Here is a 12,493-nt window from a genome sequence, read left to right as displayed (position 1 = left end):
GGGGATGGGTGTCAACCCATAAATCAGAAATGAACCAATAAAGTAGTATAGCAAAGCAACTTGGCTTGTGGGCACTACATCACGTAGTTCAGATCCCGTTTTGGCCATTTATCAGCTGTGCATGCCTGTGTGGTTCAGCTGGTTAACCTCCGTGGCCCTCAGTTTACCCATCTGTAAAATAGGAGTGACAACTCCCACCTCATAGGGTTGTGAGGATTAAATGGAAGGTGAAGTGTAAATACTTAGGCCATGCTTGTGCTCCTTAGCCTGCCACAAGATGTGACTCACCACACCTGTTACAATGTGTTTCACCCTCATGACAATTTGATGAGGTCATACCCTTCCGATAGCGAGCCGGCTCAGGGAGGTGAAGTGACTGACCTGTGCCTGCATGGTAGACCCTTGCCTGGCTCCCAGCCCCAGTCACTCTTCAGACATTTGAATCTGGCTCTCAACCTCCCTGCCAATCCCAGGAGGAAGATGGCTAGGAAGGCCTGATGGTCCCAGAGAAGCCCTAGGAGGCTGGGGTATGTCCAGTTAAGGGAGGCTGTCACAACCTCTCCAGCCAGCAGCCAAAAAGGCTGGCTTCCTGAAGCCTCCAGGCCCATGCTCAGCCTAGAATGCTCTTTCTACCTCCCCAGCCCCTGCCAGGCCTCTACTGTTCCAAGCTTCAGCTGTGGTTTCCTCCCTGGGGAAGCCTTCTGGGACCTCATAATGCCTTGGGCAGTCTATGTGGGGCATCCAGAGGCCAGCAGAATACCCCTTTGCCCACGCTGTCCCCACCATCGAGGGGACCCAATGGGAATGTCACAGTTCCAGACTGAGGTGCCGCCAAGCTTTTATGACCTACGAAGTCTGTGAACCACAGACAGCATTGTCCGGAGCCTTCAAACCTTTATATAAGTTATTTCACGCTGAATGCATTGCTCTGCAGCTTGCTTTGTCCATTTAATCTGATGTTCTCAACTGAAAAAAATTCAGCTATATTGAGGTAGGTATTTGTTTTCTAGAGCTGCTATAACAAATTACTAAACAACAAAAATGAGTTGTCTCGTAGTTCTGGAGGCCAGAAGTCTAATATTAAGATGGGGGCAAAATTAAAGAGTGCTCCTAGGGTGAAATCTAGCCTATGCCTCTCCCAGTTTCTGGTGCTGCCAGTAATCCTTGACATTCCTCGGCTTGTAGACACCTCACTCCAATCTCCGCCTCCATTTTCTTTCTTTCTTTCTTTTTTTTTTATTAATTTTTTTTAATATTACTTCTCCTTTTCCATTCTGGAATTTGCTTCTTCAAATACATTCTCTCTCTCTCTCTCTCTTTTTTTTTTTTTTGTATTTTTCTGAAGTTGGAAATGGGGAGGCAGTCAGACAGACTCCTGCATGCGCCTGACCAGGATCCACCCGGCACGCCCACCAGGGGGTGATGTTCTGCCCCTCTGGGGTGGCGCTCTGTTGCAACCAGAGCCATTCTAGTGCCTGAGGCAGAGGCCACAGAGCCATCCTCAGCACCCGAGCCAACTTTGCTCCAATGGAGCCTTGGCTGCGGGAGGGGAAGAGAGAGACAGAGAGGAAGAAAAGGGGAAGGGGTGGAGAAGCAAATGGGTGCTTCTCCTATGTGCCCTGGCTGGGAATAGAACCTGGAACTCCTGCACACCAGGCCAACGCTCTACCACTGAGCCAACCGGCCAGGGCTCTCCGCCTCCATTTTCTTTTTTTTTTTTTTTTCTGAAGCTGGAAACGTGGAGAGACAGTCAGACAGACTCCCGCATGCGCCCAACCGGGATCCACCCGGCACGCCCACCAGGGGCGACTCTCTGCCCACCAGGGGGGGATGCTCTGCCCATCCTGGGCGTCGCCATGTTGCAACCAGAGCCACTCTAGCGCCTGAGGCAGAGACCACAGAGCCATCCCCAGCGCCCGGGCCATCTTTGCTCCAATGGAGCCTTGGCTGCGGGAGGGGAAGAGAGAGACAGAGAGGAAAGCGCGGCGGAGGGGTGGAGAAGCAAATGGGCGCTTCTCCTATGTGCCCTGGCCGGGAATCGAACCCGGGTCCTCCGCACGCTAGGCCGACGCTCTACTGCTGAGCCAACCGGCCAGGGCTCCGCCTCCATTTTCATATGGCCTTCCCCTCTGGGTCTTCTCTGTGTCCCTGGGTCTCATATTGCTCTCTACTTTCTCTTATAAAGACACCAGTCATTAGGTTTAGGGCCCGTCCTACATCCAGGATGATGTCTTGAGACTTTTTACTGGTGTCTGCAAAACCCTATTTTAAAATATCATCACATTGGCCCTGGCCGGTTGGCTCAGTGGTAGAGTGTCGGTCTGGTGTGCAGGAGTCCCGGGTTCGATTCCCGGCCAGGGCACACAGGAGAGGCGCCCATCTGCTTCTCCACCCCTCCCCCTCTCCTTCCTCTCTGTCTCTCTCTTCCCCTCCCGCAGCCGAGGCTCCATTGGAGCAAAAGATGGCCCGGGCGCTGGGGATGGCTCCTTGGCCTCTGCCCCAGGCGCTAGAGTGGCTCTGGTCGCGACAGAGAGATGCCCTGGATGGGCAGAGCATCACCCCCTGGTGGGCGTACCGGGTGGATCTCGGTTGGGCGCATGCGGGAGTCTATCTGACTGCCTCCCGGTTTCCAGCTTTAGGAAAAAAATATATATATATATCATCACATTCTCGGGGACTGGAGATGAGGACTTGGGCTTATCATTTTTTTTGGAGATACAATTCAACCCACTACAAGGAATAATTTTATGTAAGTAGAGTTCGTCAATTTTAAGGGTTTCATTTCATGAGTTTTTGAGAAGTATACGCAGTAATGTAACTGCCACCACAATCATAATATAAAACACTTCTTTTTAAAAACAACTTAATAAGGTGATAGTCACCTTATTTAAAAGGTTGATTTAAACATCTGCAATGGTGGCTTTAGTCTGGCCTCCTGGCTTAATCCTGATGCAAGTGATCTGCTTAACCATCTCAGAAGGACTGTGTAACTCAGTGAAATACTTGTGGATCCTCATCTGAAAATGATCCCAAATCTTAGAACCCTCCCCACAGGCAGTTCTTCTTGTAATGATTCCCGGAGTCTTGGTAGACATTCAAAATGGTCTTTTCACTTTGAGATTCTTTTCCTTTGTGGCTTTGATTAAGTCAGCACACACCTTCAAAGATTATACGCTGCGGCTAGAGTAATTCTAATTCAATGAATTGCCACCTCTGGTTATTCGGTGAATCATCACTTCTGGTTCAATGGGTGTGTTTCCAGTATCTTTAAGAGCTATGGCTGCGGTGTGGCTTCCTGAGCCACTTGTTCCTTTGAGAGAGGAACAGCAGTGAGTCAGGAACAAGAGTGGGTGGAACAAAGCTTTGCCGCAGCTGCAACTGTGTCTTCCTCAAAGAGACAGAACACTTTCGTCACCACAAACGTTCCCTACAGCCCTCTACAGAGAAGCTGTCCCCATCCCTAGTCTTGGCAACCTCTGATCTGCTGTCACTATCCCTTTGTTTATTCCAGAATGCTCTCTAAATGGAGTCACATATATATATATATATACCATGTGATCTTTTGTGCCCGGTTTCTTTGATAAACTCAGCATAAAGCTTCTGAGATTCCTCTTTGTATGTATCAGTGGAATCAATAAGTTTGAAATTTTTCTTTTTTTTAAAATTATTATTATTATTTTTTGTATTTTTCTGAAGTTGGAAATGGGGAGGCAGTCAGACTCCCACATGCGCCCAACTGGGATCCACCCGGCATGCCCACCAGGGGGCGATGCTCTGCCCATCTGAGGCGTTGCTCTGCTGCAACCAGAGCCATTCTAGCGCCTGAGGCAGAGGCCATAGAACCATCCTCAGCGCCCGGGACCAACTTTGCTCCAGTGGAGCCTTGGCTGCGGGAGGGGAAAAGAGAGACAGAGAGGAAGGAGAGGGGGAGAGGTGGAGAAGCAGATGGGCGCTTCTCCTGTGTGCCCTGGCCGGGAATCGAACCCGGGACTCCTGCACGCCAGGCCGACGCTCTACCACTGAGCTACCAGTCAGGGCTGAAAAATTTCAAACCTAAAGGAAAGTTGCAGGGATAACATAACGAATAGCCTCAGTGTAGGCTCACAGTTGTGATTGTTTTGCCACATTTGCTTTCTCTGTCTCTTATACTTCACACACCAGCACACATTTTACTGAACTATTGGCTACTTCAGTTTCTTACTCGGTATCAAGGACACAGATATCCTCCTACATAAGCCCATACCACTATCACATGTGATAGACCCATACCATTACCACATGTGGTAAATTGATAAGATACTGTAGATACAATAATCTTTTATTAATATTTATTATGGTAATGCCTTTTTTAATTTTTATTTATTCATTTTAGAGAAGAGAGAGAGAGAGAGAGAGAAGGGGGGAGGAGCAGGAAGCATCAACTCCCATATGTGCCTTGACCAGGCAGGCTCAGGATTTTGAACCGGCAACCTCAGCATTCCAGGTCGATGCTTTATCCACTGTGCCACCACAGGCCAGGCCGGTAATGCCCTTTTTAAATGATTTTTTGATCCAGCATCCCATCAAGAATCACATAGTGCATTTAGCTGTCATTTTTCTTGAGTCTCTTAATAATCCTGTGCCTTCTTATGTGTCTTTCAGAATACTGACTTTTTTGTTTTTTTAAAGAATCCAGGCAGCTGAGTTCCAAAAGTTCTCTGAGATTTATCCAGGATGAGGCGTTTAAATTTTGTTTATTCCTAATAACTGTATGGTATTTCATCCATACAGTTTTTGTCTTACTTTATTTCTCCAGTCTCTTATTAACGAACATTTAGTATGTTGGCACTTTTTCAATGCAACAAACAACATTCTAATGCACATCCTGTACACAGATCTCCATGGGCACAGTGGTAGGCATTTTATGCTACCATCCATCTAGAAGTGGGGTCAGTGGGGAGAGGTATTCCCATGATCTCTTGCTGTGTAATAACCATCCCGCAACTTAGAGGCTTAAAACAACAATATGGTTTTCTCTCTCACAATTCTGATTGCTGGCTGGTTCTGCTGGGGGCATTGCTGTTGGGACCTCATTCAGTTATAGGTAATGGTGGCCAGGGGTAGAATCATCTGATGGCTCCTTCTCTCTCATGTCTGGCACCAGGGCTGGGTGGCTGCATCATGGACAACATTTTTCCCCCCACGCAGTCTCTGTCTGTGGCCTGCATGGATTTCCTCACAGTCTGACTATCCCATGCTCCTTACATGGCAGTTCACTTTCCCCAAAGGGAGGTACCAAGAGGCCTCCCTTGGCAGAAGGTGCAAGGCTCCTTAAGATGCAACCTTGAGGTCCCAGAACTATCACTTCCATGACATTCCACTGGTCGAGCAAGTCACTGAGCCCAATCAGGGGTTAAGGAGAAAAGAGTAGATTTCACCTCTTAATGGAAGGAGTAGCAAAGAATTTGCAACCATCTTTTATTTACCACAGAGGTTATGCTCTTCAGCTTCATTAAATATTGCCAAACTGGTTTCCAAAGTATAGGTATTCATTTACACTCTATAATAAAGAGTCTGACTCCATCTTTGATTTTGACTACTGACAGACTTAAAGTCCTACGCCTCCTTCTTCCCCTCATGCTTCACAGCTGGGCAGGCTGACAGGAAGGTCCTGACACGCTCTTCCTGGCTCTGGAGGGAAACTGAAACCAGGAAAGCCCTGGCAGTGTGGAGGGGGCCCTCAGTCCAGCCTCACCCCCAACCACAGCGAAAGCCCCTCTTTGCTCGTTCAAGCCATTTCAGATGTGCCCCACTCCCCACCGAAAGCCTCATCATGTGAGTAACCACCTCTTCATAGTCTCTTGGTGGGAGTGGCCTCATCAGTCTCTACATCAGAACCATATTTTGTGGGGAGTGTTGATCCCATTGTGGGGCAACAAAATATACTCCTGTCAGCAGAGCATGAATTTCATCTGACCCACACCTGGCCAATACTTTGCATCATCACACTGTGTAATCTTTGCCAATCTGATGACAAATATGGTGTAAGATAATAGAAACACACACACACACACACACACATACACACACACACTGGTCTCTGTCCCCATTTCCTGACACAGGGCTCTTAAAACCCTTGTGCTATAAGGAATGAGGCTCTCATTACAGTTGGTATAAGAAAAATGGGATTTGTTACTGCAGCTCGCTCACAGAAACATGGTATAGGAGAAAAAGGATGAAAAGGTGGGAGTGAAGAAGGAACCTTGGCCTGGGCTGGGTAGCTCAGTTGGTTAGAGTGTGGTCCCCATATGCCAAGGTTGTGGGTTTGATCTCTGGTCAGAACACAAAAAAGAATCAACTAAGATGGCATGAATGAGTGGAACAACACATCGATGTTTCCCAGAAACATTTGTTGAAAAGACTATCCTTTCAAAAAAAAGAAAAGAAAAAGAAAAGAAAAGACTACCCTTTTTCCGTTGAATGGTTTGGCACCCTTGTCAAAACTCATTTGACTGTATATATATGGGTTTATTTCTGAGCTCTCTATTTTATACCATAGGTTTATGTCTATCTTTATACCAATATCACACTGTTGTTGTTTTTTGTTGGTTTGTTTGTTTTTTTAATTTATTGATTTTAGCCAGACAGGTAGGTAGGTAGAGAGAGAGAGACAGGAACATCAATCTGTTCCTGTATGTGCCCTGACTGGGGATCAAACTGGTCACTTCAGCACTTCGGGCCAATGCTCCCTAACCAAGATGTCTGGCCAGGGCATTACCATACTGTTTTGATGACTGTAGCTTTGTAGTAAGTTTTGAAATCAGGAAAGTGTGAATCTCTGGTTTTGTTCCTCTTTTTAAGGATTGTTTTGGCTATTTAGGGTCTCTTGAGATTACATATGAATTTTAGGATGGGTTTTTCTATTCTGCAAAATTATCATTGGAATTTTAATATGGATTTCATCAAACCTGTAGATTGCTTTGGGTAGTACTGACATTCTAACAAGTTCCTGAAAGCTGTGTGCCAATTTCTCCAGTCAACGTGCACAGCTGCTTGCCACATGGCTGGGGATGTGGGTTAAGTAGCTGCTACTGTGCTAAGAGATGAAATTTACTACAATTTACTGTCAAAGACTTCCCCTGGAAGTTGTAAGTCTTCAGAGTTCCATAACAGTTACATCAGACAGATTCTGCCAGTGTAATTATTGCATAAGAGTCAGTAAAATGGTCAAGGAGTGAAGAAAAGTTCCCAGAGCTCCTTGATACAGGAGCCTCAGGCACTGTGGTACCAAAGCCCATTGGTGAAGCCCTGACTGGGGCTGCAATTAGATAGAGAGAACATAAAAACATGAGTAAATAAAATTATGAAATCTGGGACCCTAGTCAGGCAGCTCAGTTGGTTAGATCATCATCCCAATATACCAAGGTTGAACATTTGATCCCTTGACTGGCCCTAACTGGGTAGCTCAGTTGATTAGAGCGTCATCCTGATATGCAAAGGTTGTGGGTTCAATCCCCGGTCAGGGCACATACAAGAATCAATCAATCCATATGTGAAAAAAAAAAAAAAAAAGAATCAATTAATGCATGCATGGGTAAGTGGAACAACAAACCATTGTTTCTCTCTCTCTCTTCCTCTCTCTCTCTAAATCAATAAATTAAAAAAAATTAAAATCATTTGACTAGTCTGACCGGGCGGTGGTGCAGTGGATGGAGCGTCGGACTGGGATGCGGGGGACCCAGGTTTGGGGCCCTGAGGTCGCCAGCTTGAGCGCGGGCTCATCTGGTTTGAGCGGAGCTCGCCAGCTTGGGCCCAGAGTCACTGGCTCGAGCGGGGGGTTGCTCGGTCTGCTGTGGCCCCACAGTGAGGGCACATGTGGGGGGGCAGTCAATGGACAACTGGGGTGTCGCGGCGAGGGACTGATGATTGATGCTTCTCCTGTTCCTGTCTGTCCCTGTCTATCCCTCTCTCTGGCTCTGGCTCTGTAAAAAAAAACAAAAAAAACAAAACAAAAATCATTTGACTATATATATGAGGGTTTATTTCTCAGTCCTCTATTCATTTTTTATTTTTAAAAAAAAGAAAGGGAAAGACCGAGAAACATCAATCTGTTGTTCCATTTATTTATGCATTCACTGATTGTCTGTTATATGTGCCCTGACCAGGGATTGAACCCACAACCTTGTCATGTTGGGATGATGCTCTAACCAACTGAGCTACCCAGCTGGGTCCTGGGCTTTCTATTCTATACCATTGGTCTATATGTTTGTTTTCACATCAGCACCACACTGTTTTGATTACTGTAACTTTGTAGCAAGTTTTGAAATCAGGAAGTGTGACTCCTCCAGTTTTGTTCCTCTTTTTAAAGATTGTTTCCGCTATTTGGGGTCTCTTGAGATTACATATGAATTTTAGGATGGGTTCATCCTAAATCAACCAATGAATGCATAAGTAAGTGGAACAACAAATTGACGTCTCTCTCTCTCTCTCTCTCTCTCTCTCTTGTTCTCTCATTCTCTCTCTCTAAAATCAATCAATAAATAAAAATTGTTTAAAAATTATGAAAGTTGGAAAATTTAAACAGGCTTCATGTAAAGAAGTTGTGTCTTCCTCACTTAGTGTTTTATGGGGATGGATATTGTGTCCTACTGGGATAAACTTCCCCTATCATAGCTTTTTTTTTTTTTTTTACAGAGACAGAGTCAGAGAGAGGGATAGACAGGGACAGACAGAAACAGAGGAATGAGAAACATCAATTATTAGTTTTTCATTGCTCATTGCAACACCTTAATTGTTCATTGATTGCTTTCTCATACGTGCCTTGACCGCGGGCCTTCAGCATACTGAGTATGCCCCTTGCTGGAGCCAGCGACCTTGGGCTCAAGCTGGTGAGCTTTTTTTTTTTTTTTTTTGTATTTTCTGAAGCTGGAAACAGGGAGAGACAGTCAGACAGACTCCCGCATGTGCCCAACCGGGATCCACCCGGCACGCCCACCAGGGGGCGACGCTCTGCCCACCAGGGGGCGATGCTCTGCCCCTCCGGGGCATTGCTCTGTTGCGACCAGAGCCACTCTAGCGCCTGGGGCAGAGGCCAAGGAGCCATCCCCAGCGCCCGGGCCATCTTTGCTCCAATGGAGCCTCGCTGCGGGAGGGGAAGAGAGAGACAGAGAGGAAGGAGAAGGGGAGGGGTGGAGAAGCAGATGGGCGCTTCTCCTGTGTGCCCTGGCCGGGAATCGAACCCAGGACTTCTGCACGCCAGGCCGACGCTCTATCCACTGCATCACTGCCCGGTCAGGGCGCTACATAGTATTTTAAAACCAAGACCTGGGCCCTGGCCCGTTGGCTCAGCGGTGGAGCATCGGCCTGGCGTGCGGGGGACCGGGACTTACAACAACACCCGTAAGCACCTTCTAGAAGTGACTACTGGGACAATGGACAAGAGAATTTTTATTTGTGGGGCATTTACTACCTTGCTATCAGACATAAATTGAAGCTACTCCTATGACTGAAGGACGTAAAATGATCTTGTCTTGAGTGATGTCAGAGGAATGCTCTGGTGGGTATCGCAGAAGAGTTTGATAATAAAATGGAAACGGTTTATACAGGATGCTGCTGCTGGGAACACAACAAAATACTCACAAGCAGGGAAACTTTTCTCTCCTAGGACCAACTTCAGAATGGTGTGAGGAGCTCCTGACTTCTATTGTCACTTGGACAGTGCCCTATAAATAGCTCCTGACTGACCAACAAAGAGCTGCTTGGCTTGTGGACGGCAGTTCCATGGTAAATAGATAACATCGTGTTTGGAAGGCTACCACTCTGATCAAACAAGGTAAAGACAGATTAGCACAGTGGGCTGGATTGCATCCTGTTTTCCCACCAGCGATGGAAGAATTGAACAGTTGTAAAATACGCCTAACCAGTGGTGAGAGCATCAGACTGGGATGCAAAGGACCCAGGTTTGAAACCCCAAGGTCACTGGCTTGAGCGTAGGCTCATCTGGTTTGAGCAAGGCTCACCAGCTTGAGCCCAAGGTCGCTGGCTCGAGAAAGGGGTCACTCAATCTGCTGTAGCCCCACAGTTAAGGCACATATGAGAAAGCCATCAATGCCACAACAAAGAATTGATGCTTCTTTCAAGGGCCACAACAAAGAATTGATGCTTCTCATCTCTCTCCTTTCCTGTCTGTCCCTCTCTCTGTCTCTGTCACACACAAAAAATCCCCTACATACCCTGACCTGTGGTGGTGCAGTGGATTAAATGTTGACCTAGCACACTTAGGTTGCCGGTTTGAAACCTCAGGCTTGCCTGGTCAAGGCACACATAGAGTTGATGCTTTTTGCCCCTCCTCCTTTCTCTCTCTTTTTCTCTCTCTCCTCTCTCTCTACAAATGAATAAATCAAACGACATGTAGATGCCCATCTGAAGAACCCCAGATTTGGAAGGTGATTAGAAGCAACAAGCAGATATTTCTGTGTGCTCACTTGAGATGGCCGCCCAAGCCCATAAATAAGTGTACATGAAGAATGCAGGTGACTATGTAGCAACTTCCCTGAGGGGAAGGCCTTGATCATAGCTGGCAAGTCAGACTGATGCCGGTGGCCCTGGAGGGCTAGAAATGGGTCCTTGTGAGAACAGACACTGACTCCGGACTGGACTTTGCTTACCCAGCAGTAGATGCAAATGCTCAAATACTATTTTTTAAAAAAACAGCCTGACTAGGTGGTTGCACAGTGGGTAGAGCATCCACCTGTGAAGCTGAGGACCCAAGTTCAAAACCCCGAGGTTGCCAGCTTGAGCGCAGAGTCGCCAGCTTGAGTGTGGGATCATAGACATGACCCCATGGTCACTGGCTTGAAGCACAAGGTCTCTGGCTTAGGCCCAAGGTTGCTGGCTTGAGCAACGGGTCACTGGCTCAGCTGGAGCCCCCGGGTCAAGGCACATATGAGAAGCAATCAATAAGCAACAGAAGTGCCACAACTACAAGTTGATACTTCTCATCTCTCTCCCTTCCGGTCTCTCTCTCTCTCTCTCTCAAAGGAAAAAAAAAAAAAAAAAAAGAAACAGAATGGAAGATAGTGCAACAATTATTATGGCCAGTCGTCATTTCTTCAGGCCTAGGACCAGACTTTATAGCCCATGATAGGCAGAGAAATGTTTTGCTTGGTGTTTTATTTGATAGAGAATTGGAACGGGCAATTGAAACATAGGATGTCTAAAATAAAAGGAGATAAAGGCCTGAAGAGCTGGCTTACACACCTTCATGAGTGTGTGCTCACACTGAACACAAACATGAGTGGAGTGCATGACCTGTGGTGGCACAGTGGATAAAATGTCAACCTGGAATGCTGAGGTTGCCAGTTGGAAACCCTGGGCTTGGCCCTGGTCAGTTGGCTCCGTGGAGAGAGCGCTGGCCGGGTGTGCAGTTATCTCGGGTTCAATCCTCAGTCAGAGCACACATGAGAGGTGATCATCTGCGTCTCTTCTCCTTTCTCTCCCCCTTCTCTCTCTCTTCCCATTGGTGGTTTCCGGGTGGATCCCGGTCAGGATGCATGCAGGAGTCTGTCTCTCTATCTCCCCTCCTCTCACTTAAAAAAAAAGAAAGAAAAGAAAAGAAACCCTGGGCTTGCCTGGTTGAGGCACGTACAAGAACACTAGGAGTTGGCCCTGGCCGGTTGGCTCAGTAGTAGAGCGTCGGCCTGCCGTGCAGGGGTCCCGGGTTCGATTCCCAGCCAGGGCACACAGGAGAGGCGCCCATCTGCTTCTCCACCCCTCCCCCTCTCCTTCCTCTCTGTCTCTCTCTTCCCTTCCCGCAGCCGAGGCTCCATTGGAGCAAAGATGGCCCAGGTGCTGGGGATGGCTCCTTGGCCTCTGCCCCAGGCGCTAGAGTGGCTCTGGTCGCAACAGAGCAACGCCCTGGAGGGACAGAGCATCCCCCCTGGTAGGCAGAGCATTGCCCCTGGTGGGCGTGCCGGGTGGATCCCAGTCAGGCGCATGCGGGAGTCTGTCTGACTGTCTCTCCCGGTTTCCAGCTTCAGAAAAATACAAAAAAAAAAAAAAAGAACACTAGGAGTTGATGCTTCCTGCTCCTCCCTGCCCCCCATCTTTCTAAAATCAATAATAAAATCTTTTTTTTTTCAAGCGTGTGTGTGTGTGTGTGTGTGTGTGTGTGTGTGTGTGTGTGTGTGTATGAGAGAGAGAGAGACAGACAGGGACAATAGACAGGAAGGGAGAGAGATGAGAAACATCAGTTCTTCATTGTGACACCTTAGTTGCTTTCTTATATGTCCCTTGACCAGGGGGCTCCAGCCACGCCAGGACCCCTTGCTCAAGCCAGTGACCTTGGGCTTAAGCCAGCAACCTTGGGTTTCAAGCCAGCGACCTTTGGGCTCAAACCAGCGACCACGGGGTCATGTCTATGATCCCACGTTCAAGTTGGATGAGTCCATGCTCAAGCCTGTGACCTCTGGATTTCAAACTTGGGTCCTCAGCGTCCCAGGCTGACAAGTCTATC

The 12,493-nt window shown here is 47.5% G+C and overlaps 1 pseudogene; it reads right to left on the bottom strand.

Moving 5' to 3' along the window:
• Nucleotides 1-2,900: 2,900 nt before the first annotated feature.
• Nucleotides 2,901-4,241, bottom strand: LOC136335730 (small ribosomal subunit protein uS10-like; annotated as a pseudogene).
• Between the last annotated feature and the right edge of the window lie 8,252 nt (nt 4,242-12,493).

This window comes from Saccopteryx bilineata, chromosome 4 (genome assembly GCF_036850765.1).
Source record: "Saccopteryx bilineata isolate mSacBil1 chromosome 4, mSacBil1_pri_phased_curated, whole genome shotgun sequence".
NCBI classification, from domain to species: Eukaryota; Metazoa; Chordata; class Mammalia; order Chiroptera; family Emballonuridae; genus Saccopteryx; species Saccopteryx bilineata.
This window is presented reverse-complemented; position numbering and strand designations above follow the sequence as displayed.